The sequence below is a fragment of the Podarcis muralis genome, chromosome 6 (assembly GCF_964188315.1).
Source record: "Podarcis muralis chromosome 6, rPodMur119.hap1.1, whole genome shotgun sequence".
Classification (NCBI taxonomy): domain Eukaryota; kingdom Metazoa; phylum Chordata; class Lepidosauria; order Squamata; family Lacertidae; genus Podarcis; species Podarcis muralis.
The window spans coordinates 72,508,701-72,533,961 of NC_135660.1; the positions used below are offsets into that span (position 1 = coordinate 72,508,701).

General features: G+C 41.7%; 1 long non-coding RNA gene across 1 annotated transcript in view; it reads right to left on the reverse strand.

Annotated features, from left to right (window-relative positions):
• Nucleotides 1–25,261, reverse strand: part of LOC144328044 (uncharacterized) — a 174,430-nt gene that overhangs the window by 66,287 nt on the left and 82,882 nt on the right. Inside the window, exon 2 of the long non-coding RNA XR_013393280.1 lies at nucleotides 24,727–24,868. This is a non-coding gene — a long non-coding RNA (uncharacterized LOC144328044). The remainder of the gene's footprint in view (nucleotides 1–24,726; nucleotides 24,869–25,261) is intronic.

A 25,261-nucleotide genomic window follows, 5' to 3' on the forward strand; every position in this document is an offset into this window, starting at 1 on the left:
TTGCTACTCTCAGTGGTAACCTCACAAACTAATTAGTACAATATGCTTTTTGTGATAGCTGCCCTTCAAGACATTGCAAAAACTGCAGCTGATGTAGAATGTCATTGCATGCCTTCTGTTTGGCTCCAGGCATGTGGAGCATATTATATCTATTCCAGATTCCAGCTGACTTCTAAGCATGATTCAATGTGCCAGATACAACGAACAGTCCTTCATTCCTAGGTTGAGTATATGTTAAAGAGTTTCTTTTTAACTGTATGCCATTCTCCATCCATTTAGATTTTCAGATGAAGTTCTGTTCTAAATGTCACCTTATGGGAAAATTTCTGGAACACAACCCTTTCAGTGAAGGCACCAAAGTTTTGGATTTCATTCCCAAGGTTATCAGGCTCAGCTTTTGCCACATCAGAGAGAGGGAGCAAAATATTGGAAGAGAAGCAAGACAAAAAGGACATGCAATCTAATCTCCCTTGTTGCTCAGATCAGACAACTCTGATCTGGAAGCTTATTGTAGGAGTCAGGAATGACCCCACTTGACTGTCAAGAGGAACATCTGTTCAAGATGCTTCCTTGCAGGTCTGGATAGTTACACTGTAGCTCCCTTGTTTGGTAAGATCTGGTGGTACTACCAAACTGCAAGCCTGCCTGCCTGCCAGACTTCCCTCCACCTCCAAGGTTAAGACCTCCTGAAGCTGCCTTTCTTAACACTAGAAGGATCAATAGGCAGCAGTCCTCTGAGGTCTTGTGGACTGTATTGCAATGCACTAGGCTGGGAAATAAGGTGTCCCCCATCCCCAAAAGCCACTGCAATTTCAGGAGCTGATGGAAAAGCACTATTTTCTATACAGCCTTCGGCAACCATAAACCCTCAGAATTTGCTTTGATTTTTGTTTATTTAATTTCTAAACCACTTAATATATTAGAAATATATCTAAGGGGTGCACAGAAATCTGAAGCAACAACAGACAACTTAAAACCAAATACAGTGGTATCTTGGTTGTCGAATGGCTTGGCTTCCGAACAAATCGGCTCCCAAACGCCACAAACCTGGAAGTGAGTGTTCCGGTTTGCAAACGTTTTTGGGAAGCTGAACACCCAACGCGGCTTCTGCAGCTTCCAATTGAGTGCAGGAAGCTCCTGCAGCCAATAGGAAGCTGCGTCTTGGTTTTGGAATGGTTCCGGGAGTCAATCGGACTCCCGGAACAGATAAAGTTTGACAACCAAGGTACCATTGTATTACAAAAATACAGTTACATATAAAAAATGTTATATCAATAAGAAATTACTAATATATATATAAACCAATAGCAATTTATTTTCCTTCTGACATTTCATAATCTTATATGGTTGACTTCTTGTGGTTTTATTTGGGCTTCTAACCCACTGTGGCTGTTGTCTTAATGATGTATACCACTTTAGCAGGAAAGGTGCTACAGGAAATTAAAAATAAACAGAACATCCGCTCCATGCGATTCTCCTTTTGACAATTGCGAACAATGTATGCCCTTGATAGATTACTCTTTCACAAATCAATCCTTTCAGAGGTTTATTAACTTGTACTTCCTCATATGATTTACTTAGCTGAAATCAACGCAATAGCAGGCTCTGCTATTATGGAGATGCAGAAGGTTAAAAGCTCCTGTGCAAGAATGAAGGTATTGAAGACTTGTGGTTTAATGGATGGTTAATTGAATAGTGAGTGATCATTAACAAAGAAAGCGTGGCAGGTGATTATGGATACTTTAGTGAATAAAAACCAGCCAAGGCCAAACTATTCAACCAGAAACAAAGGCAAAAGAAGCTCACTTCCATTAGTCTGGGTGGCAGCCTGTCATGCACATGTTCAGATGGCCCGATTAGTATTCTGGCTCATGAAGTATCTTCTGCTAAAGATTTGAATGACAAATTTGCCTTTTCAATCAGGCTCATTGCCTTTAGGTTTATGCACTTGAAACCCACCCACCCCCACTCCCAGATTTTCTATGCCAAGACTAGCTTGCTGTTTTCCGGGAAATCTGGAATAAACGTTCAAAGGCACAAAGTTTCCTTAGGTGCCTGCCTCATCCTGACTTTCAAGGACACTCATGGGTGATGTTGTCTTTTGAAAATCTTCCTGCTTGCTTATTATTGTGCAATCACACAGCCCAGCCACTTTTTCTTTCTTGCTCTGCAAGGTAACTAGGAGGAAATCTTAAGAAACTGAGCGAGAGGAGAAAGAGATTACATAGAGGCAGTGCACATTTTTAACAACAACAACCAAAGGCACGATGGCAAGGGCTTATATGGCTGAAGCAATGGGAATAAACAAAAACAGTGCCTCAAGGAAAGCAGATGAGAGACATGCATTAGGATAGTTGGCTTATGAAAGGCAAAATACAAAACAAAACAATACAAAACAAAACAAGTCAGATGAATGGGGCAAAACTGCATCTTTTGTAGACTATGACTACTTCGTCCTTTAATAGACTACAGCTTTAGACGACAAAATTAACATTGCAGCCATCCTGTCTGCACAGGTTGGGTATCTGTCAAGTTGGCAGCATTTGAATCTGCAGGCAAATTCTAAACCTGGAACTTGAGGGGGGCATTCTGCATATGCTGCACTATCCAGTTCAGCACAAAGGACAGCAGCGAATAAAGCCAAGGAGCTTCTTAATACAGTAATTTCAAGCCACAGCAGCAGCCATAAGGGATTCCCAGAGAACCTCTGGATAAAGACTTCCAGGTCAGGTTTGCTCACAGATGTGGGTAATGAGGAATCTGAGAAACATTGTTATTTCTGAGAAACAGCTACCCTCGAAACACCCTGGGAATAAATAATGCCCATCTCTTTTCTATGCAAATATCTCTTTGGCTTTTAAATATATATATTCTTTTACAGTTGTTATGTTGGATTCCCCTTGTTGCCTTTGCAGCTGCCTTATAAGCCAACCCTATAAACCTGGTGAAAGCAAAAACACTTAATGGGCCCTCCTATAAAATGCCAGGCCTGCTGAAGCAGCACTCATAAATACTCCACTGCCACTGCGATTTATTATCTCATGCGAGCAAGCTTATTTTCAGTTGATGCTGGGATAAGGAAGGGGTTGTCCTTTTGCAAAACATGCCAGGACTGTAAGAATCGTCACAGATTTCCTTCGCTTGCACAGCCCTGAACATTGTCTTCTTCCTTTAAACTGTAAGACGTGGTTAAAGAAAATCACCCTGTAGCAGACAAAAGGGAATGTGGGATTTCACCCCTAAGGTATTCCCAAGGGAAGCCCTGCCACAAGGCAAAGTGAGTTTGCTCTCGCATACCTGACCAGTGCCAATCCACATGAGCTGCAGTGATAAAAGACAAGAGAGGCTTGGAATTATATGAAAACTCACATGCAATCCTAGCCAAACACCAAAGGATTATGTCGACTCAGGATTAGGTTTAATCAGCGCTCATCAGTGGAAGCTTGTTAACATTTCCATGGTGAAAGCTTTATTTCAAAGTCAACATGATGCTGCATTAATTTTCTTTGCATTTAAATAAATGCTCTTTAAAATGATACACCTTGCTTCTAAATTCCTCCTGTTCTACTGGGATTAGAACATTGTAAATATACAGCACATCCAAGTTTGCACATATTCATTTCAGATACACAGCCCTCTACAAGTTCTCAAAATGTTTGAAATGTCGTCCGCCCTCCCCCCGCCTATTTTTTAAAAAAGTTTTCACATCCGCTAATGAGCAAACAACGTGTTACCCAGCAGCTGCATTTAATGAAGCCCTGGCAATCCATTTTCAGGAGTGGGTAATTTGCCTCAGAGAAGAAACAGCTTAGTATTTCCTTTGAAAGTTACCCCTTCACATTGCTTTGACCCTTACTAGAGTTAAGGACATTACGGAAACACAGTCCTGGAATCCCACAGGGGTAAAGGCAGCTGGGAGAATGTGACTGGAAGGGGAAGGGTTAAGCACCCCTACCACTCCTCTATTCTTGAGGCACTGTGAGGGAGAAAATACACTGGGGAGATTTGTTATACGTGACTGCAGTGCACCATTCAGTTCGCTGCTATTGCCACTTCCACAGCTGCTTTTGAAATTTCTGTACTCCTCATTTCCCCCATTAGTCAAAAAATGCATTCCTAACACCTCTGTTATAAAATTAGTTTCTACAGTGGCTGCTGAAAAGCTTCTTTGCCAAGCTCTTAGATCATCACTGCTCCAACCTGTACCACAGGTGTTCTATGCCGTTCCATCTGCAGGGAAACTCTGGATCCAGCCCAATGGGACTTCAGCTAGATCAAGTCCAGCCCAAGACATTTTGCTGCCTGAGGCAAAGGGCAAGATGATGCTCCCATTTCATGTACAGAAGCTGAACTGACTGCATTCAACACTAGTGACAGGATCGCATCCTCCATCACACATAAGGGGAGTAAGATGCTACACAGAGTGTATGGCAGGCCACATGGCAGAGAGAGCTCTATCTTCCAATACAAGGGACCAGCCAGAGGCCTTGGGAAGGAGAGCCAGGTGGCTGCTGCGATTGCTGCCAACACATAGCACCTGCCACCTGAGGCAGTTGCTTCAAGTTTGTCTAATGTTGGGACCAGTCCTGGGCTAGAATATGACTGTTGATGCTAATGGAACTTTCATTTATGTAACCATAGTAAAACATAAACATAGGCTTGAAACATGAAATTCCTGCATTGCAGGGAGTTGGACTAGATGACCTTCTAACCTTCTAACTGTATGTTTCTACATCAAGATTCTTGAAATGGGAATTGGGATATGTTCAAACACTATATCATGTAGGGAAACTGCAAGCACTTGAAAATAGAATTGATGTAAAGTTTAAAGATGATGTGAGAATGGCTATTGAAATACAGCCATACCTCAGGTTGAAGTAGCTTCGGGATAAGTATTTTCAGGTTGTGTCCTGTGGTGACCTGGAAGTAATGGAGCGCATTACTTCCGGGTTTCGCCGCTCACACATGCGCAGACGGTGAAAATGTCACATGCATGCACGGAAGCAGTGAATCACGACCTGCGCATGCGCAGACGCGTGGACGCGGGTTGCGTTCGCTTCTGGATGCGAACAGGGCTCTGGAACGGATCCCGTTTGCATCCAGAGGTACCACTATAAATACTACTTGTGGTTTAATCTTAACACCACCTGGGAGTATGCCCCATTGAATTCAATAGGACTTAGTTCTCCATAGACATAGTTACTAACAGTACAATCCTAACCATCCAGCTGGTTGGATGGTGTGGTGGTATATCTTACTGAGAAGGAAGATGACTGAAAAGAAACTCATTGCTAATTTTACCATTCTTCATCCATTAATGAGAAAAGAAAATGCATTAGGAAATTAGCAAAATGTAGAGAAAATTTCAGTCACATTCTCACATTCTCGTTGAGTGCGTGTGGAGTGTTTGTGTGCTGGCTTTAATGTTTATGTTGGCAAGGTTTCTGTGTCCTTCCTTCCTTCCCTTCTATAAGTTGCCTTTTCAGTGGTCCACACTTCCTGACCATCTCATGATGCCCTCCCCCAGTTTGCTTTCCTGTAGGTGCAAGAAGCCAGGGAACATACGTGTGGTGTGCCTGACAGCTGTTCATTGTTAGATTTTACAACAAAGTCCTTTTATTTTTTAAGACATTTAAGAGGAAAAGGAAGAGCTTTGCTTTTTCAAAAGGTCACTGAGCACAGTATTCTCAAGTGCTGAGTAGGCAGCTTCACTGACTTCGCACACTTCAATTAAAGCAAACTTGAAGATGTTGTGAGGTAACTCCTCCCACAGAGGTTTTTCAGATCAGGCAGCCCTGCAGAGCACTGGAGAAATATTTCATAAAAAGGAAGAAAACACACCACCTTTGGTCACACTGCAACACCCAGCCAACCTCAACCACGTACATTTTATAAATTCTAAAATGCCCTGTGAATGAAGTAGAAAAACAGGAGCCTCTTTTGCAGAGGAAGAACATTTTCAAGAAATTAGTTGGCAGGTTTTGGCACGGCACTAGAAGATATAAATCACTGAATAGCATTACGGTCCTGTTATGATACCTGCTGAAGGAATTATTCACCAAATGAGCCCTCTTGTGCCAAAAGGTATTTGGCAATTGCCATATTCACCTAGCCAGAATTATGAAATATGGTTCTAATCAACAGACCAAGGCAGCCTATGGTTTCCTCCTTCAGGCAGTCATTATATATGGCGAGGAAAGAAATCAGAATGCTTCCTAATGCCTGTCCCCTTGATTAATCTTTAATTAACCGTTGATTACTCCTTAATACATTTTAATTTATATTCCTTGATTCCTTCTTTCATTTTCCTGGAAAGGCAAAACCACTACTGAGAAAAACTTTGGCTTTCATATCCCTCTCTTTTTCATCATGTAGATGCCCTTCGGTTAAAACAGTTTTTCAAAAGACATGCATTCTGTACAGATATAAGAGTTTTCCCCTAGGTGGTATACTTTCATCACTCACAAAAACTCAAAATGAGTGGGTTAGATCCTGCACTACCAGCTTAGGTCCAGTCCCCCAACCTCTTATTTTTGACTTCAGTATCACCCCAGTTTTAGCAGTAGTGGCATCTATGGCACCACCACTAAAATACAGAAGTTGAAACTGAGCGTACTCAAGGCCTGTGTTCTTGGAAGTGGTTCCAAAATGGATGCGAGATTAAAAGTTGTGTAAGAGAGATCGAGAGATAAAACCAGCTCTTGTTAATCTTGCTGATGTAGCCTGCATTTATTATGCAAGTCACATGTCACTGCCTGGCACAGTTCTGAGGGCGAATGACCCCATTCTTCTGGAACTTCCACCCTGAACTGAGCAGATCAGCAAGAGAAAGGAGTGCTCTGATCTGCTCCGATGTTACTAGACACTCAGGAAAGATCATAACAGATTGGATTGCTCCTTCCTGTTTCTGATATGCTGTGATCAGAAGGGGACTTTCTCCGCTTGTCAGTTCAGTCATCTGAGGAGCAGGAATGGCAGAATCACCCTGCTCTCAGCTGATTTGCATGGATCAGATGCGGGGCGGAGGCTGTGCGGGTGTGACAGTCTGTGCATCATGTTGTGCTCCGTATATGTGCACCTGTGACCTGTGTGTGTTATTGTTCATACAGTAATAAATGTATGTGTGGTGCATGCATGCACAAGTGTGTGTGTGTGTGTGTGTGTGTGTGTGTGTGTGAGAGAGAGAGAGAGAGAGAGAGAGAGAGAGAGAGAGAGAGAGGTGGCCACAAGCACTATGGGCCTCAACTACCAGTCACTGGCATGCAGTCCCAAGAAAAATGTCCAAGGATGAATGAGGCCTTGGGCCAAAAGGTGAGCCATTCCTGCTGTAAAGGGTAACACAGATCAATAAAGCTCTTCTATAGCCACAGTCATATTTCTCTAGCAGTATATGTATATCTTGCTTTGATGGGTGTACATGTTTGGAGAGAGATAAATGTAAAGTAAATGGGAAGTGTGAAGGCAAAACTGAAGTACTGGCCACCTTTCTCATTTATATGGACTCATTTGATGATTCTGGATAATCTTTTTACAAACCTTTTTCAGAATAAGCCCCTACATATCGGGGTGGGTTATGTGTGTGTGTGTGTGACTTTTATTTATTGATTCTCAGAAAGCAAATGCAGTACTTCTTAGCTATTATTTCAATTATTATTATTTTTTAAAAAGGGTCAGGTATTGAGCCCTGTGAAAAAAGGCAACACTATAATGCTTACTCGAAATTGGCAAAATATTGCCGTTCAAATTGTAAACAATCACAAGAATAATCATGCACCAGGCCACTATACAATAAAATATAGAACTCTGTAGTCTGATGACAGGATGATGAACAGCTAGCCATATACAAGAGCTATATACTCAGAAAGCCAAGTCACTTGAATTTAAGTTGAGGCAGTAGTCATTTGAGCACAAGTACTGAGTAAGCAGGCATTTCCAAAACTTCTCCTTATTCTCAAATGCATGCAGAACAGAACCCATACAGGGGGAGGTGGGGAGAAATAAGGTAATGCTTACTGGATGACATTCTTATAAAGACTCCACCTCCCTTTTAAATGATCTTTAAACTTACAGGTCCTTGGACATGCAAGTGAAACACTCAGTCATGATCAATATAAATGGCTCATAAGCACTATTGGATCCTCTAGCAGCAAACTCTCTGAGTGGCAGAGTAAATGGACCCCCAAATGCTACCATTATCATTCTCAAATGCATCCTTAGGACTGTAGCCTCTTCCTCAACATTTGCCATCTGGTTCACATACAATGCACAGAGCCCTGATCCAGCACTGCTCATATGCAGCCCTAATTAGAAGGGCACTAATCAGGATAGGCTTGAGTGCAAACTACAAAAACTACTCATAGTATTTGCTGGCATATATCAGGGACTTCAGGGCTTGAACAAGTAATCACATGCCTTCAGACTGGCATCTCAAGCTGTCAGAGGGACATAGCTCAGTGGCAGTGGACATGTTTTGCATGCCAAAGGCTCCTGCCTGAAACCTTAGAGAGAGGCTGCCTGTCAGTGAATAGAAAATACAAAACTAGGAGGAACAATGGTCTGATTCATTATAAGGCAACTTCTTTCGCTCCTGTTTAAGCAGCAGTGCCTTTTAGAGAAGCTTGATGTGCAGACATTAGCAGATACTAAAGTTTATCACTGCACGGTGAAAAGCTTCACCTGCTGATTTCTGCAGCTCAAAAAGCTATTAAAAGAACAACAGCAGGGCAAGGCAGTTTCTTTTTGGTCACTTGGAAACTCTACTAATATGTGTGTTAATGAACAAAATGGGACCCTGTGAGCTGAAGGCTCACAACCATCTTCAGTTGGGAAATGTATGACATTTCGGGATAGGCCAGGCCTGCTATAGGATTCTGCCATCTGACCTTGCTGGGTCTGCCTCTTACACATGAGCCTCCAGGCCATGATGTCAAACCACTTGGCTCGAGAATACACTTGTCAGGTCCATACTCAGCAAGGCCTTGAGAACCCAGTCAAGCTAATGGAGACATACTCTTAAATATCTCTTGGCCATCTGCAAGCAATACTGGCAGTCCAACCTATACACATGAGTCCCAATACAAGGCAGCCAAGATGGGGACAAAGGAAAAAAAACTTTGGGCCTACAGAGTTGAGAGTATTCAGCCATCTGATGCAGATGAATAAACCATTGTAATATGCACTCACTTATTTAGCAGAATGTATCCAACAAATCTGGACTATGCAGCAATGTGTAAAGAGCTTCAAATTCAAGAAGACTGTGTAACAATAGAAAATATATATACATTGCCTTGAACTAAATGTATTTCTGTAAATATGCATTACTCTATGAATGTTTAGCTTGGTTACATCAGGTAGGCATCCCTTGAACAAACAGAAACTGGTACAGCTCAGGCAGAGAAGCCATTTTCTAGTGAGAATTCATGGTATGCATGAATTAGGGTGGAGCTAACAGTGTGCAGCCAGAACCAGAGCCGAAACTGATAGAGCCCATGCCCTCCTGTAGTTCCCAGGACATGTCCCAGCTCCAAACCCCAGCATGACCTCATGCTTCATCTTTGAAATTCAGCATGTCAAGGATCAAATGAAGCATCTCTGCCATCTCCTACCAGCCACAGCTGACAAAGGGCAGCAAAGGCAGGCCAGCTTTCTTTGCCTATGCATGTCCCCCGGGGAAGTATTGTGAAAGGTCTGCCAAAGGACAAGTAAGCCTTAAGCACTTTATTATGCTCTCAGCAGAAAATATGCTTGCTGGCAAACATCTTTTGACAAATTAAATGATAGGCTCCCCCAAATAAAAACAAGGAAGAAGTCGCTCAAGCAGCGCTACCTGTTTAAGTATTAGATTATTAATTAATTATAGTAATAAGGAACAATTTGGTTGAATTGCGCAAATGCCTGATAATTTCTGGTCTTAATTTTAGAGATTATAAATCACGTTTATAGATACTGTGGAGATTTGTAATTACCAGAGATTGTAATATATTTATTCTGCATTCAGCAAAATAGGTTAGCTGGAAAAGATTAATTGATTAATAAACATGAATGCTGATTCACCAGATAGGCAAATGGCTTGTCTATTTAGTGAATTAGTATTCATGGCTATTAGTCAATGTATCTTCATTAAATACTCTGTACCAAAGTACACATCTGTTTTGTCATATTCCATGTACTTAAATGCACTATGTTCCCTACTGACAATATAGGGGTGGGTGTGCAGGAGGGGAACCCTAAAGCCTTTTATGCCCCAGGTTATGACTCTACAGCCCTCTCCTAATGGAGCTTACTCCCAGCTAAACATGTACAGGATAGCAGCCTTACAGTAAGATGTCCCCGTTTTCTGGGGACAGGCCCCAGATTTACAAACCAGTCCCTTGACAAAATCCATCTATTTAGTAGGAAGTTGAAAAGTGTCCCCGGATTCATTGAAAAAAATCTGGTAACCTTACCTTACAGCACATTTCTAGCCATGTTTACTTGGATGCCCCACTGTATTCAATGTGTTTACTCCTCGGTGAGTACCATCAAGAAATCCTGGAGAGTCACTGGCAGTATTAGAAACTGAGATATGAAAGCTAGGCGTTAAATGGCACATTAAACCTGAGTTATGGGCACCACAATGGAGTACCTTATGTTCACTTTTCACATGGTCTAGTCCTCATCTGAAGACTGCAAAAAACAAAGCCATACTCCCCCTGCCCTCCCCTCTAATATTCTTATGAGGGTCCCCTCTCCAGAGAGTGGCTGGAAGTAGGGAGGCAGAAAAAGGTCCTTTCCTTCCAGCAGTGGCAGTTTTAATCTGAAACCTTAGGCTCAGTACTGCGCCCAGAGTTCAGAAACTGCTCACATTAATGAAATTCTCTGTCGCAAAACACACCTAGAACAACGCTGGTCACTGCCAGTCATTGTAGACAATACTAAGCTAGATGAACCAGTGACCTGACCCAACTTCCTATGCTCCTACATTCTAATCCCTTGGAGGTAGCTGAAAGTTGTCATATTTCTCCTGCATCTTAATTCCCAGGATAAAGAAACCCAGTTTCTTCATCTTACCTCTCACAGAAATCTACTTTTTTGGTTCTGTTATCATTTTCGGTAGCTGCCCTTTGAATCTGCTCCAGCCACATCATAATGAAGCTTGTGATTACCTTTGAATGTGTCTGGATCTCCTCCAGGACATAAAACACATTTCAAATTAAGATTCCTATATGAAGTGAGCTCAGCACAAATATGAGGTCTCGATGAAACATGAGAGCGCCTCCATTTTCATTCAATTACACAGAATGTAAAAATGTCATCACCGTGGGATTCCTATTCATAGGGTTAATGGTGGCATAAATCATCAGCTGGAAGCTGGTAGGAGAACGGGGAAGAGGGAAATCCTACAGCAACAGCAGGCAGGAGTACAAGGAGGCAGCCTACGAGTTTGGTGTTGGTTTGGATCTGATTTTTGGGATGCAAATGATCTTTCTAAATTACATCCCTTCTTGTGCCAAGATTACCTTGGCACCAGTGCACCTTGAGCCTGATAATAATGAAAGCCAGTCCTTGTCTGGCCCTGCTCTCCCTGGGTCTTTCAAATAACAACAAATCAGAGTTAACTAGAGCATGCTGGTGATAGATTAGTTGCTAAACTAAATAGTCTAGGGACCCCCAAAATAAGGTCCAGACGCACACTCAGTATAATTAAAGCACTGTAGACAGCCAAGGCAACTCACATACCATATTGGATGCTATTTGTTTTGATACCAGTTAGAATGGTGACACAGAATCAGCTTCGCTGGCGCTATTAATTTTCTGGTTCCAGAGGGTCAGATGTGTAATCGTGGATAATACAACACTCTGCACTTGCAGATGTCACTACTCCAGCAGAATGGGTTTTTGTAATGAACTGCTCTCCTTTTCCACCAGGAGATGTTGGAGAGAGTCTTTCAATGTCTTTCCCCCAAAGCCATTACATTGAAGAGAGAATTTCAACGAGAGGAAAGGAGAAACAAATTCACAGATGAGTAGCTGAGTACACAAAGCATTAGTAAATCTAACCATTTTCAAAGACATGGCTGTGCTTCCTGTTGGGGGGAAAGTATAAGCAATAACATTTCCTTGTAATAAATTTAATTCATGGACCTGCTAGAGTGAGAAGTCTACAGATAAAGGGTGGATCCTGACAATATATATCTGCCTGCTAGGGCTTGCTGCAGCCTGGCACCAGCCCCTTGCATAGCAAGCACAGACCATAACTTGCAGCTTCAGATGTAATGGCAAACTATTGTTTGTTTGAACTTTGAAATTAGAGAAGGACTCAGAATATGGGGGTGAGGATGGAAAGCGTAAGCCTGAAACTCAGACCCAACAGCAAACTCTGGCATGACTAGCCCACTGACATTACGTGACAACATGCCACTGACTTGCAATTCAGAAGAAAGTATCTCTTGTTTAAGCTTACCTCTGAGAGAAGTTAAACTAAACTGCTTTTGTTAACACCTCAAAGTCAAGACCAGGTATGGTCACTCTGTGCAGCATCAGAACTATGTCATCATTCTTTCATCACTTATGTGTCATAATGCTGCACTGCTGCTGCCTACGTTCTCTAATCACAAGGTATTAAATCTTAGTTTTGTCCAGTACTTATTTATCAAATTGTTCTGAACTGCTTTAGCTTTCTCTTTGTTGACAGTCTCACCTGTTGTGCATCTCCTTCAGCCTAAATGCTTTCCTCCCATTCTCACCTTAGGTGTTTACCCTGGCTTCAGCTCAATTGTACCTACTCCAACTCTCTGTATTTCTGAGCAAAAAAGTATTGATGATTATTATTAATTTAACCATTATTATCAGGCTAAGGGTGTCATATTAAGCATCAGTGGAACTCATGAAATGACTAACTATGTCTCCCAACAGACAGTTTTTGTGGCAAGTGACATTGGGCATAACTTGTTGATTTTTTTTACTCCACTTCTTTTTACAACTGGGTGAATTTTTTTTCTGTTTAGCCAAACAATTTTAGAGAATTAATTTGATTCAGTGTTGGTAATTTGTTCTGTCTTTCACGATTTTATAATTTTATGATGTTTTAAGAATTTTACTGTACACTGCCATAAAAAACAACCCTGAAATGAAATCCTCTTATAAATAAATAAAACCTGGCTGTTTGGCAGCTGTGAGGCATGGGGCTGCCACAGAGGAGGAAGTTCTCTGGATGTGAATACTGGGGTCCTCCAACTCCTGAGCTGCTTGTTACACACACACACACACACACACACACACACACACACAGAGAGTGTATGTATATCAGGGGTGCCAACTTGAATAAAATACTGTAAGCCCTGCCATGCATAATCGATCACATGATGCAGTGCACACATACCATTTCAATGGGAACGCCTATCAACTTTGTGGGGGCCCAGCCCCCTCAAATATTTTATTGTGGGGGCCGAAGCCCCCATGGCCCCTAAGAGTTGGCTCCTATGATATATATATCTAGTGCTTTTTTTCTTTAAAAATGTTTAGGGGTACTCTCATTTTCCTACTCATATTGAAATACTGCCCCTCAATGAGGCTAAACTTAGATTCACAAAATGTTTAGGGGTATGTGTACCCCTGTGTACCACCAGAAAAAGCATTGTATATATCAACCATCATCCAAACAAAAACCAAATAAATAAGGGCACCCAAGACTGCCATGATGTAAGATATAAATAGCAGGCAAGCAGCTTACTCTCATATTTAAAAGAAAGGAGGATTTAAACCTCGAAATAAGTGCCTGCTTCCCAAACTTATCAGTGCAGCTCCTTCTTCATGTAAATTGGGTAGGCGACAGATAGTGTTATCCCTAATCCAGTCAGCCTTCTGCCAGCAGAGCCATATTTGATGTATTAGATTAGCTATAAAAGCAGCAGCTGCTCATTCTGATTTGTGGCAAGGGAAACTGAAGAGCTTTTGGCATAGACAGGAGAAGGCCCTTAAATAAAGCTCTTGTGGAGGTGAATTTAGGAAAGGGCTCACATCTGTTCTTACTTTGTGCGAATTTGTCCATGCTGTTTCACCAGAAAGTGCCAGAGCAACAAGGTGATGTTTTCAAGTAGCTGAGTGTAGACAGAAAGATTAATCGAAGAGGCTTTATCTTTAGGAGTACTCAGTGGGGGCTCTATTCGGCTCACAGAGAATGCAGGGGCGCTCATTACCATTTCATCGTCTCTTCTCACTGCCTATAGTCTTTGGTCCATACTTTAATCACTATAATTATCTATTTTATCATCCTGTGTACCAGTTTCTGTTGGGCAATTAGCACAGAAGCATATCCTCCATACGCAGATCTCTCCCCTCAGCCGCCACTACAGTAGCCTCTTGGCAAATATGAGGTGCTGCTGCTGGTCTTCTCCCACCACCAGGGAGAAAATGGCGGGAGCTGCCCTCTGGGGCCTCCTGGGCTCTGAACCTGCGCAATGTGATTCCCCACCCCACAACAGCCTTTGATTCCTCACCTTGTTCCCAATGTAGATTTTTCACGCACCCCTTGTTCCTGCTACAGATCTTTATTTCCCTCTTGTTCCTCACCCCATCTTTCTAGGCCAGGGAAGGACACCATTTTGTGGTTCACCTTAGGTGCCAAAATGTCTTGGGCTGGCCTTGGGGTGTGCACTGGAGCAAAGATCACTGTAGCTAGTATATCTGATTCAGAGGAAGGAACAGATGTCTCTCCCCCCCCCCCCCTTACAAATGGACAGAATTCTCCTAGTGAATACCATCCTCTATTGCAGTTAGTGGCAAAGTCCTTTGGTGGGGAGGAGTTTACTAGGCAGAGTCTGGGATTGGACTTTTCCTGTTGAATGTGCCTATGGTATTCCCTACTAGCCCTGTCTCTGTGCAGCCTGCCCATGTAACCAAAAGAGTGACAGCACAAGAAGCCAATTGCCATCAATGGTCATTGCAAATTGTGTGCAATTTTCACTATACAATCTTAATATCAGTGCTTATAGCAATTATCTGATTCATCATTTACATCCACATTAACTGAAAGATTCACTAACTATACAGTATTGAAAATGCACTGTGCTCACACTACTGCCCTGGAAAGCATGGAAATCGTACATGTTGCCATAATACATAAAAATACATATCAGATATCTTAGCAAGAATCACCATGGCTTGGAGCAATGCACCAAGCACGGCAATGACCCTTCCTTATTTCATTAAGTTTGCCATTTTGTATTATTCGATCTATTATGTTCATTACGTATATGCAGTGCACATCTAATGAGTCCAGTCCATTTTCTCTCAAAATGAAAAATTATATTGACTCCCCTACAATCAATGACCCCATTGCGCCTTGGAGCATATTGAAACCAAATTGGATCCTTAGCACAAAGACTAAGTGTTGATGCTGAAGTATAAGGAGAGGGAACACAGAGGCTGTTATGTGGGTGGGGGGAAAAGTCATACTATTAATATTCGATAACGGGATTAGAGCCAGTGAAATTGATTAACAGCTTTTAAAAATGGAGCAGCAAGCACAGCTGGTGCTAAGATATTACAGTGTTTGGCATCATATAAATAGCCAGTCAGATATTCAAGGATCTTTTAAGATCTTGGAAAGGGTAAGTATGCCAACAGATAACACCACGTGTGTTTTAAAATTATAGTAGGTATTCTCAAAGCAACTGAAGTCAATTAACCTCTGTTCTTTTCCCCTGCACTTTAAATTTAAAAGAAATGAATGGGTAATTTTTGTTCTCCTTTTACAATTATTAAAAAACCCTATCCTGCCGAGATATATAGTACATATGCAATGAGTTTTAGCTCAATGAAAATTTTTATAGCCAAGCTTTAGAGCCCTGAAAATATGAGTTTACCGGGGAAATGCTGACACAACTGTTAAGTGTAATGGAGTGAGCCATGCTGCCATAATTTCTGATACAATCTTATTGATATGGGTAGTAGGGAGACTAAAGATACTGCCAATCATTTTATAGGTGTGTGTGTGTAATTTTACTGTGATATTTGGGAGATTAAATCCTCAGGTGCTTCTTTTTTCTGTATTAAGCATTAAAGGCTAAAAAAACTCTGTGTGTGTGTGTGTGTGTGTGTGTGTGTGTGTGTGTACACACACATCTCTCCCCCCCCCCCCCATGTTGTGGTGTCATCCTGACAATGACAAAAAAGCAATACATTTTGTGCTACAAGCAAGAAGGAGCAAGTGATAAAATCTTCCTTGGATAATATTTATTTCAAAGATGCCCTGAGCACATGCTGGGATTAAATTGGAAGTGAATTGATTAGAATATAAATATGGCTTCAAAACTGTGTGCTAATATTCAGTTTTATATTCATGGAAATATAAGAGTTGGTGAGGAAAAAACCCATCTCAAAATTATCCAGAAAGTGCAGGATTTTATACACACACACACACACACACACACACACACACACACACACTATATATATATATATATACACACACACACACACACACACACACACACACAGTATATATATATATATACACACACACACACACACACAGCAGGGTATAAACTAGCCCTGGGCAATCTTGACAGGCAGCTGCCGAACTAGCCTTGATCTTGAAACTTGGCTATCACTCTTCCTTTCTTGAGGCAAAATCAGAAAATTGCCTCAGATCTTCAAACTGCACAGAACTAATGACGAATCCACCAAATCTGAGTCCATATGCCATCTACATCTAAGTTTTAAAATGACAAGAGTAGCTGTACTCTGTCACTCATTTCTCTGGTCCAGGGAAATTTGACACTTTCTACCATGCTATGTACTTCAATCATCTTTAAACTATTTGCATCTGAACAGAGATTATTGTTTATAATAGAGATGCTAACCTGTGACCCATAGCAGGCCCTGAAAATGTTTTTTTGTTTGTGTGGATGGGTGTCTCCTAATATCCCATTCAAAATTTGTCATTAAAAAATAATAATATTGTAATTATTGACTGCCCTTGTGGATTCTCCACTGTGATGTCATGATGGCAAACGCTTTTTGCCCCACTTTCCCTTAGCCCTTATAAAGCACATTCAGCTCTAATTCCTTTCCTTTCATTTCCTTGCTTACCATAAACTATGCTTGAATACTTATATTACCAGAGTAGCTGTTTATAAACCAAGAAGCTGGCATGGCTAGCTGTCTGAACAACTGTCTGTGCTTGGATCCACCATTACACAGAGGGTGCATGGAACTCTGGCTGCATTTTCTCCAGTCACAAGGTCAACACCCAAGAAGATGGACATGGAGCTGAGAGAAGGAGGCTATCTATCTAGTCCTCTCTTTCTGGTCCAGGCCACACCCCTCACCAGCTTTACTTTACATCCTTCTTGAGTGTTTTCCCCTGGTGGGAATGTCTCCTTGAACTCTGATCACGAGCTGCTGGGAATTGTAGCTCTGTGAGGGGTTAAACTACAGTTCCCCACCACAATTTTGTATCTCAACTAACAAAACAATATGTTTCGGGTGAGAGTGTTGCCATTATTCCTCTTTCTAGCATTTGCAGAAAATCCGACCGCCCCCTTTTTGCCCCCAGCTGCACTTTCTGTGAACCTCATAATGTTTTTTTTCTCCTTTCTCATATGAAAACTACCTTCAAAAGATGGGAGAAGTCACAGTCAACAGAGCGCCTGAAATGCTGACTGATTTCAAGCTACTATTTAAATGAAATTAATTCAGGGAGGGGAAACTTAAGGAATATGTGCTCAGAATTTAAAGGTAAGCCTTTGTTTTCATACCCTTTCTGTCACTACGCCCATGCAGAAACACATTTCCAGATACAATTCTGTGACCATTTCTGAACTACATCCAATTGCTTCTTGAAGCCTGAGAGTTAGCCCAGGTACCTGTACATGAAAAGTATTTGAAATCTCCACTCAAAGAGTTATACAATTGCTTGCCCCAAGGAGAGATGGCAAAGACTTGCATTTGAGCAACATTCTTCACAGAATACCAGGCTTGTCAGAGGATTACAGTGTAGCTGAATGATTATAGCTACCTGATGCTTTAAATTTCAGATGCTCCCTTGGTATTCGCCTTCACAACAGTCTGAATTTTCCAGAAGCTTGCTGACATAATTTTGCACGTTATTTGAATGAGAGCTCTCCCAGGAGACTCACAATGAAGAAAGAAACTTTCTCTGCTTCTCATAAATCCTCATTTTTGCCTTATTCCACTTGTGATTTGTTTTTGTTTTGTTTTGCTTTTTTAAACCAAAAAAACTGTAAATAGCCCAATTTACACATTATAGTCAGGAATGAGAACAACACATTTAGCAAGAATTGAACCTGAAGAGAAGTAATTAGTGCTGTGATCAAAAATTTCTTCTGCTCCCCCACTCAGGCCGACTATTTCCCATCAATTAAGAAGAAAAGAAATTGCATCAGAAAACGAGCAAAGGGGAAATGATTTATTTTTTATGCAAAATTCTCATGGGTGGGGGGCGGTGAGGTTTTGTGCTTACCTTACTTTTGAGGTGACTGGAGGATTTTGTCCTTCCTTTCGTTCTACAAATCACCTCCCCAGTGGGTTGCATCCTGCAGCCTCCCTGCATGCCCATGCTTCTTGAAAACTCCATGGTATCCTTTGCTGCCCTTGCTTGTAAGCGTAGGAATGCAGGGAGACTGCAGACTGTGCACCTGACAGCTCCTCGTTGTTACTTTTTAAAAGTAAAATCTCTCTACTTTTAAATAGATCTTTCTGGAAAGACTTTTCAGAGGCAAAAGGAAGGACTCCCTTAATAGGAAGATCAGAGAGTTCTGACGAAAACAAAATGGGAGTGGAAATGGTTGACGATCACTTATTTGTCCCATCCCTCAAAGGGAAATAAATCCATTGAATACAGTCAGTATAAATAAAACTGCCATTGTTGCATTCAGTCCACAAATGATACATTTTTCTTGACCAATTTTCAGTGTCTTTTCTTGTACACTGAAATAAATGTGCTGGAATGACATTGTTGGCATTTGTCTGTCTCAAAAGGCAACGGAGTGTGCCTTCAGGGCTGAAGTCAAACTGCTGAGTTAGCAGCACCAAACTGACCTCCCTGGGATGCAAGCCTGGGTAGTGTGTATGGAGGTCCTGGGCCGCCCAGATGACAAGACCACCCCCCTCTTGGCCTTGCTGATGCAGCCCAAAGGAAAGTAGAGTAATATGCTTGGCACCAGCTTGGCTGCAGGAGTTGCCGGAAGAAGGTGTACAAGGCACCATTCAACTGTCCTAGGGACCCCATTCTGGATTTGTCTAAGGTTTACTCCTTAGCTTTTTCTTCTCCGGAAGATGTTCTGCAAGGCACTGGATGTTTGGGACCAGAGTTTTCCTTCTCCTAGATGGGCCACTTTCCCAGGTTGATGAGCCCATCTGCCCCTCACTTTTCTCTACAGCACATGCAGTTGGGCCCACTATTGGTCATGTCCGCTCAATCTGCCAGAATCTGACTTTGCGTGCAGGGGAAATCTCTACCTCCCCGAGGGTTGACACCCATCAGCTACCCTCACCTGGTTCAGCCAGCCAGTCCGAAAACCATTCCTAGGGTGTGGCCACTGTCATATTCTGACAGATTTGAGGAGGCACAGGTGAGGGAATAATATAATGGCAACGTAATTACTTAAGTCAATTACATTCCCACCGCTCATCTGCACCCAGTCAGTCCATGACAGCCTTCCATCAGAGGACTGGGGAATGTAGAATGGGGAAGAAAAGTTTCCACACCATCCTTGGCCATCTCACAAACATAAGACAAGCTCAATCATCATTTCCCCCCAACTCTAAAGAAATTGTTAAGGGCCCTGAGAAGGAGAAAGAAAAATTTAGGCCTTTTTATAGGGTAAGTTTTCAAGAAATTGTAGTGCAGCTATCAGCACAGAACTAGAAATAACTAGAAATAGGCAACTATTTCTAGAACTTTCATTAAAATAGATGAGTATTTCATTACCAGCTTTACTGGAGCATAGGCATCTGCTCACATAATTTTGTCAGGAACTGTTCATGTCTACACTTGGGGGGGGGGGGAGAGAAGTCTTATGCAATCCATTTGCTTCCAATTCTGATGCTGCCCCTAGACAGCCATTATCCTTTGTGCCCATCACAACCACCAGGTACCATAACAAAGATTTCATATTCTTAAAACAAATTAAAAGTCATGGGAGCTGAACAGCTGTCTGTTTCTGATTAGAGTATAGCTTCAGGGGATTTCTAGTGGGCAAACAGACAAGAGGGAGAGTTAAAGTCTTTCCCCACAGCACTACAGCCCTGATCTGATTCCCCTCCCCACAGGGCTGCTATTATTATTTTTCGAAATGTGAGTGATCTTGATTTTGCATCTTTAGCTTTGCTTCCCCTTTTGTCCTTAATAAGCTACTCATTCAAACCATTTTTTTTGCCCAGCTGCAGGCCTCCATGACAGAAAGCGTTGACTTCCAATCTTGGCAAGAGGTTTCTTCCTCCTAGCAGATGGCTTAGGTGATCAAAGTAGATTCTCTTAAGGCACTGATATGTCTGCTCTCAATACCTGCCAGGACTGCTGGATCAAAACTGTTTTAACTGGCAACCTGTACTTGTGTCACTACGACATTCATGCATACCACATGTAGAGTGTTTGCTTCTAACTCTACAGGACAGTTAGCACAAAAAAGGAGGGGGGGGGAGAAAGAAAGTAAAAAAAACAACACACCAGCACACATAGAAAATGCTGTGTGAAGTTTGAAGGGGAAGAAGCAGTCTTCCTGCTGGGAGATGGCTGAGAGCGCTGTCAGCCTGTGGCAAGGTTTCTGTTTCTGTGTCTGTCAAAAAGACTTCTGAGAGTGAAAAGTAATGACATAAGATTTCTTCAGTGTTTATTCGTTCTGTTAGGGTAGTTTTCTGTGGAATTAAATTAGTAAAACTTAATTCACGATTCTGTGTGAACACCTACAAAAGGGATCAGGATTTCCTAAGTGGTTCCTCCCTCTGGTTCATGGGAGCACTCATCCTGCACAAAAGGGTGGGGGGATACCATGACCTTCAGTGAGGTGCTGGATAGTTTTATCTGTCTAAGCAATACTGTCCATAATCAGGCAGGTCCCTTGTCATATGCTGTCCAGGCATCTCCTGATATGATGTGGGGCCATTGCATTGATCAGCTGCAAACTCAGAGGTGACACTAAGAAAGGCTGCTGAAATAACATCCAGAACAGTCTGTGTTATCTCCATCGAAAAGCTGACACCACCATGGACCACAAAGCGGTTTTGTTGAACACCCAATTTCCTCTAATGTGCCACAGCTAGAGGGCTGCGCAGACCCTGGCAGACTACAAAGCAGTGTGCAGGAAGAGGACCAGCACTATCCAGAACAAAAATGCATGCAAGCTGGGAGCCTTGATTTGTGCTCCTGCACTTCTGTGGTTATTCATCAATACTTCCAGATACAATTTTGTTTCTAGTGTTCAATCTTGAAGGAAGGGTAATCTAAGCGAATCTGCACTTAATATCAGGTTGTGTTGAACCTACTGTTCTATTCAAAACAAAAAAATTCCTTCCAGTAGCACCTTAAAGACCAACTAAGTTAGTTCTTGGTATGAGCTTTCGTGTGCATGCACACTTCTTCAGATACACTGTCTTCTAGTTTTAAACGGTATGCTTCTTACTGAATGAAAACCCTCAGTTGTGAACCCAGCTCTCTCTCTCTCTCTGTGTGTATCTGTTTAGAGCATGGGTAGGCAAAGTAAGGTCTGGGGGTCGGATCCGGCCCAATCGCCTTCTAAATCCGGCCCGTGGATGGTCCAGGAATCAATGTGTTTTTACATGAGTAGAATGTGTCCTTTTATTTAAAACACATCTCTCGGTTGTTTGTGGGGCATAGGAATTCGTTCGTTTTTTCCCTTCAAAATATAGTCCGGCCCCCCAAAAGGTCTGAGGGACAGTGGACTGGCCCCCTGCTGAAAAAGTCTGCTGACCCCTGGTTTAGAGTTACTGTTAACAAATATCTTATCATAGGGCCTTCTTAATACTTGGTGGCCAAGGTTGTCTTTCTTTCTTCCAGCCTGAACACGTGAGAGGAGATTCATGTGGAAGGTTTTTTTGGGGGGGGGAGGCGCCACCCTTGCCACGAATGTCCCAATATGTATGGGAAGTTCAGAAGGGGGCTTGGAAGCAAATTCACTTGAACACCCTTAGAAGTTTCCTTGCAGTCAGGAATTCCCTCTTCCTTCCTTTACCTCACTACACTCAGCTGCTATGAGCAATTTAGCCTTGCTAACTTCCAAGAGATTGGCTGGAAGGGAAGCAGCTTAAAGCAGGCAAGATAAGGCAGCGAAGGTGTGATGGCTTGTGAATGCCTCTGCTCACTCAGAGATACATATATACAGTCTTTATTTTACATATGTACAAGCAGCACGTTACAATCATGCATCCGAATCCTCCAGCTCAAATTCTGGGAGTGCCTTATACCTGCCCCTTCTCCAACAGAAAAGGCGGGGAAGTTTCACGTGATGCCTTTGTCCCCTCCTCTTTAACACTCTCCTTTCTTTGGCAGACGGAATAGGCATTGTTTCACTGTCTGTGCCAGAACTTCCTGTGCGGTGTTGAGGCTCTGGTTCAACATCTGTGAGCCGTTCCGCCTCCTGGCTTTCCCTTCTTTCCTCAATCACCACTTCCTGCCCGCCTTCCTCTGCCTGTCTCTGCTCCTCCCCTTCATTCTCTGGCAATACCATGACAGAAGGGGACAGATTTTGCTCCCCTCTTGCATGTGTTCCTTTTATGTATGAAAAGTCCCTCCTCCCACTTTATTTCCAAAATGGCAGCAGCACAGCTGGATTAATTTCACGAGAGGTTAGGTTGTTTCTGTTTAATATGAGAAATGGGATATTGAGCAGAGACAAGCAGTGACAAGGCATGGAATGAGCAGCAAAATGCACAAATCTTTTGAGCTATGTCAGTGACTTAATATCGAAACAATGAATTAGTGAGATGCATCCTTAGACCCTACGTATAAGAGTACCCAAACTAGAGATTTTATAAAGGAAATGAAGGACACAAAAAGGTTTCTGTGCATAAAGGGGACAAATGGCAGCCACTGCGTTGCAAATCATCACCACATACGGTGGAATACTTTTTTTAAAAAAACACACCTCTCAGTCTACTTTGTGTCATTCTAAATATGCCCTAAACAAAACTGAAACCTAAGCCAGAACGGAAAGGAAAAATAATATTGCTTGCTATAACAATGACTATCTGAAAAAGACCCACCGCAATTACACAGTGAAGGATGTGAGAGGCAGTAAAAGCTTTCCCTGCCCATAAACCTTCGAGCCATAGCCTTCAATATTTATGAGTTCAGGAGCAATGGTTATTGCTATGTGCCATTCTCATCCATCATGGATAAGCTAATGTATATATCACACTATTTAATAATAATTTCGTTTTATAAGCAGCTTTCCAAGCCACAGCTTACAATTTAATTGCAACTGTGGTCCTGTTCAGTTTGCTTCATTTTAGTACTTGGATTAAATCTGGAATACAGTAGAATAGATACTGGGGACATTACACAAAAAGTTTACTTTTATGCTTTTTGTTTTGCTGCCTATGGACCCAATGTGTTCTCAGCTAAATTGAATGAACCTGTTATACTAATCCATAGTGCAACCTGATGTATGCCTACTCAGAATTGTGCACCATCAAGTAGAATGGACCTCACTCCCTAGAAAGTGTGTATTAAAACAAATAAATGGTCCAGAGAATGAGGCATCTCATAAATCTCTCTGTGTGTAACTGAACAAGCCTTAAACCTGGTTAGTATTTGGGTAGGAGACATTCATTAGGGAATCCCATGTACGCCACTCTGATGTCCTTGCGGAAAGATTGTACAGTGGTACCTCGAGTTAAGAACTTAATTCATTCTGGAGGTCCATTCTTAACCTGAAACTGAAGCAAAGTTCTTAACCCGAGGTACTATTTCTGGGTTAGCAGAGTCTGTAACCTGAAGCGTCTGTAACCTGAAGCGTCTGTAACCCGAGGTACCACTGTAATAAGATAGATACTTCACACAAGCACACCCTACTGATTAGAAACAGAAGTCAATTACTGAATATAAAAATATTCACTCATTTGAATCTGTCGCCTGATATGGATTTCAAGTAGACAGCTTGTACCCGTCTCCCTTTACTTCTAATAATAAATTGCAAGACCAGATCAGTATGTAGTTTATTATTTTTATCATTCAGAAACTATAGCCTTGTAGGTTACCTCGGTTACAACATGGTACTGATAATGGGTTTGATCCCCATAGGGGTGTGTATTCCTGCAATGCAGGGGGTTTGGTCTATGCTGCACGATACCTTTATAGTTAAATACCAATTTATCAGAAACATGGGGATGCCAATGAAATTCTTTTCCTATTGTCAAATCCTTCTCTCTTGTAACATATGGAAACACTTACCCAGCCAAAATAATTGAAAACAGGTCAAAACATTAGCAGGATTCTAAATGCACTTGTAATGTAACAGAAAGTATGGATAATTTGGGAATATGAAAAACTGGAGGCGTATTGATATGCAGTTGAAAACAGAATTAATAGGAGCCATGGATGGGATGGGGGGAAGTCAGGAGATTCAGAGTAATCTTGATATGTGAAATTTTTATGATATTTTGATGTAACTTTATTTCTTCTCTCTTTTGTTCTTTTTCTTTATTTTTCTTTCTTTATTCTTGAAAATCAAATAAAAATATTATTAAAAAAGAAACACTTACCCAGCAATATGGTTTTGGCTTTGTGCATTTCTCCAGTCCCAGTGACAGCCAGGGATGAAGGGAATACTGTAGTCACTTTCCAGTACATGTCCCTTTCACCTCTGCTCATTCATTAGTTCATTCCATCTTCTTCCTGCCTAATCTGTGATTTAAAATAAAAATAATGCATGTAAATACAAATTTAAATACTTTTTTAAAAAAACAAACTAGCTCTCAAAATAAGCATTTCTAAATATATTCAATCTCAAAATACACATTTTCAGGGCATTTTATGTCATTTTTAGCTAAGAAGTGCGAAATCTGAAGGATAACTACCGTATTTTTTGCTCTATAAGACTCACTTTTTCCCTCCTAAAAAGTAAGGGGAAATGTGTGTGTGTCTTATGGAGCGAATGCAGGCTGCGCAGCTATCCCAGAAGCCAGAACAGCAAGAGGGATTGCTGCTTTCGCTGCGCAGCGATCCCTCTTGTTGTTCTCAAAATAAACATTTCTAAATATATTCAATCTCAAAGTACACATTTTCAGGGCATTGTTA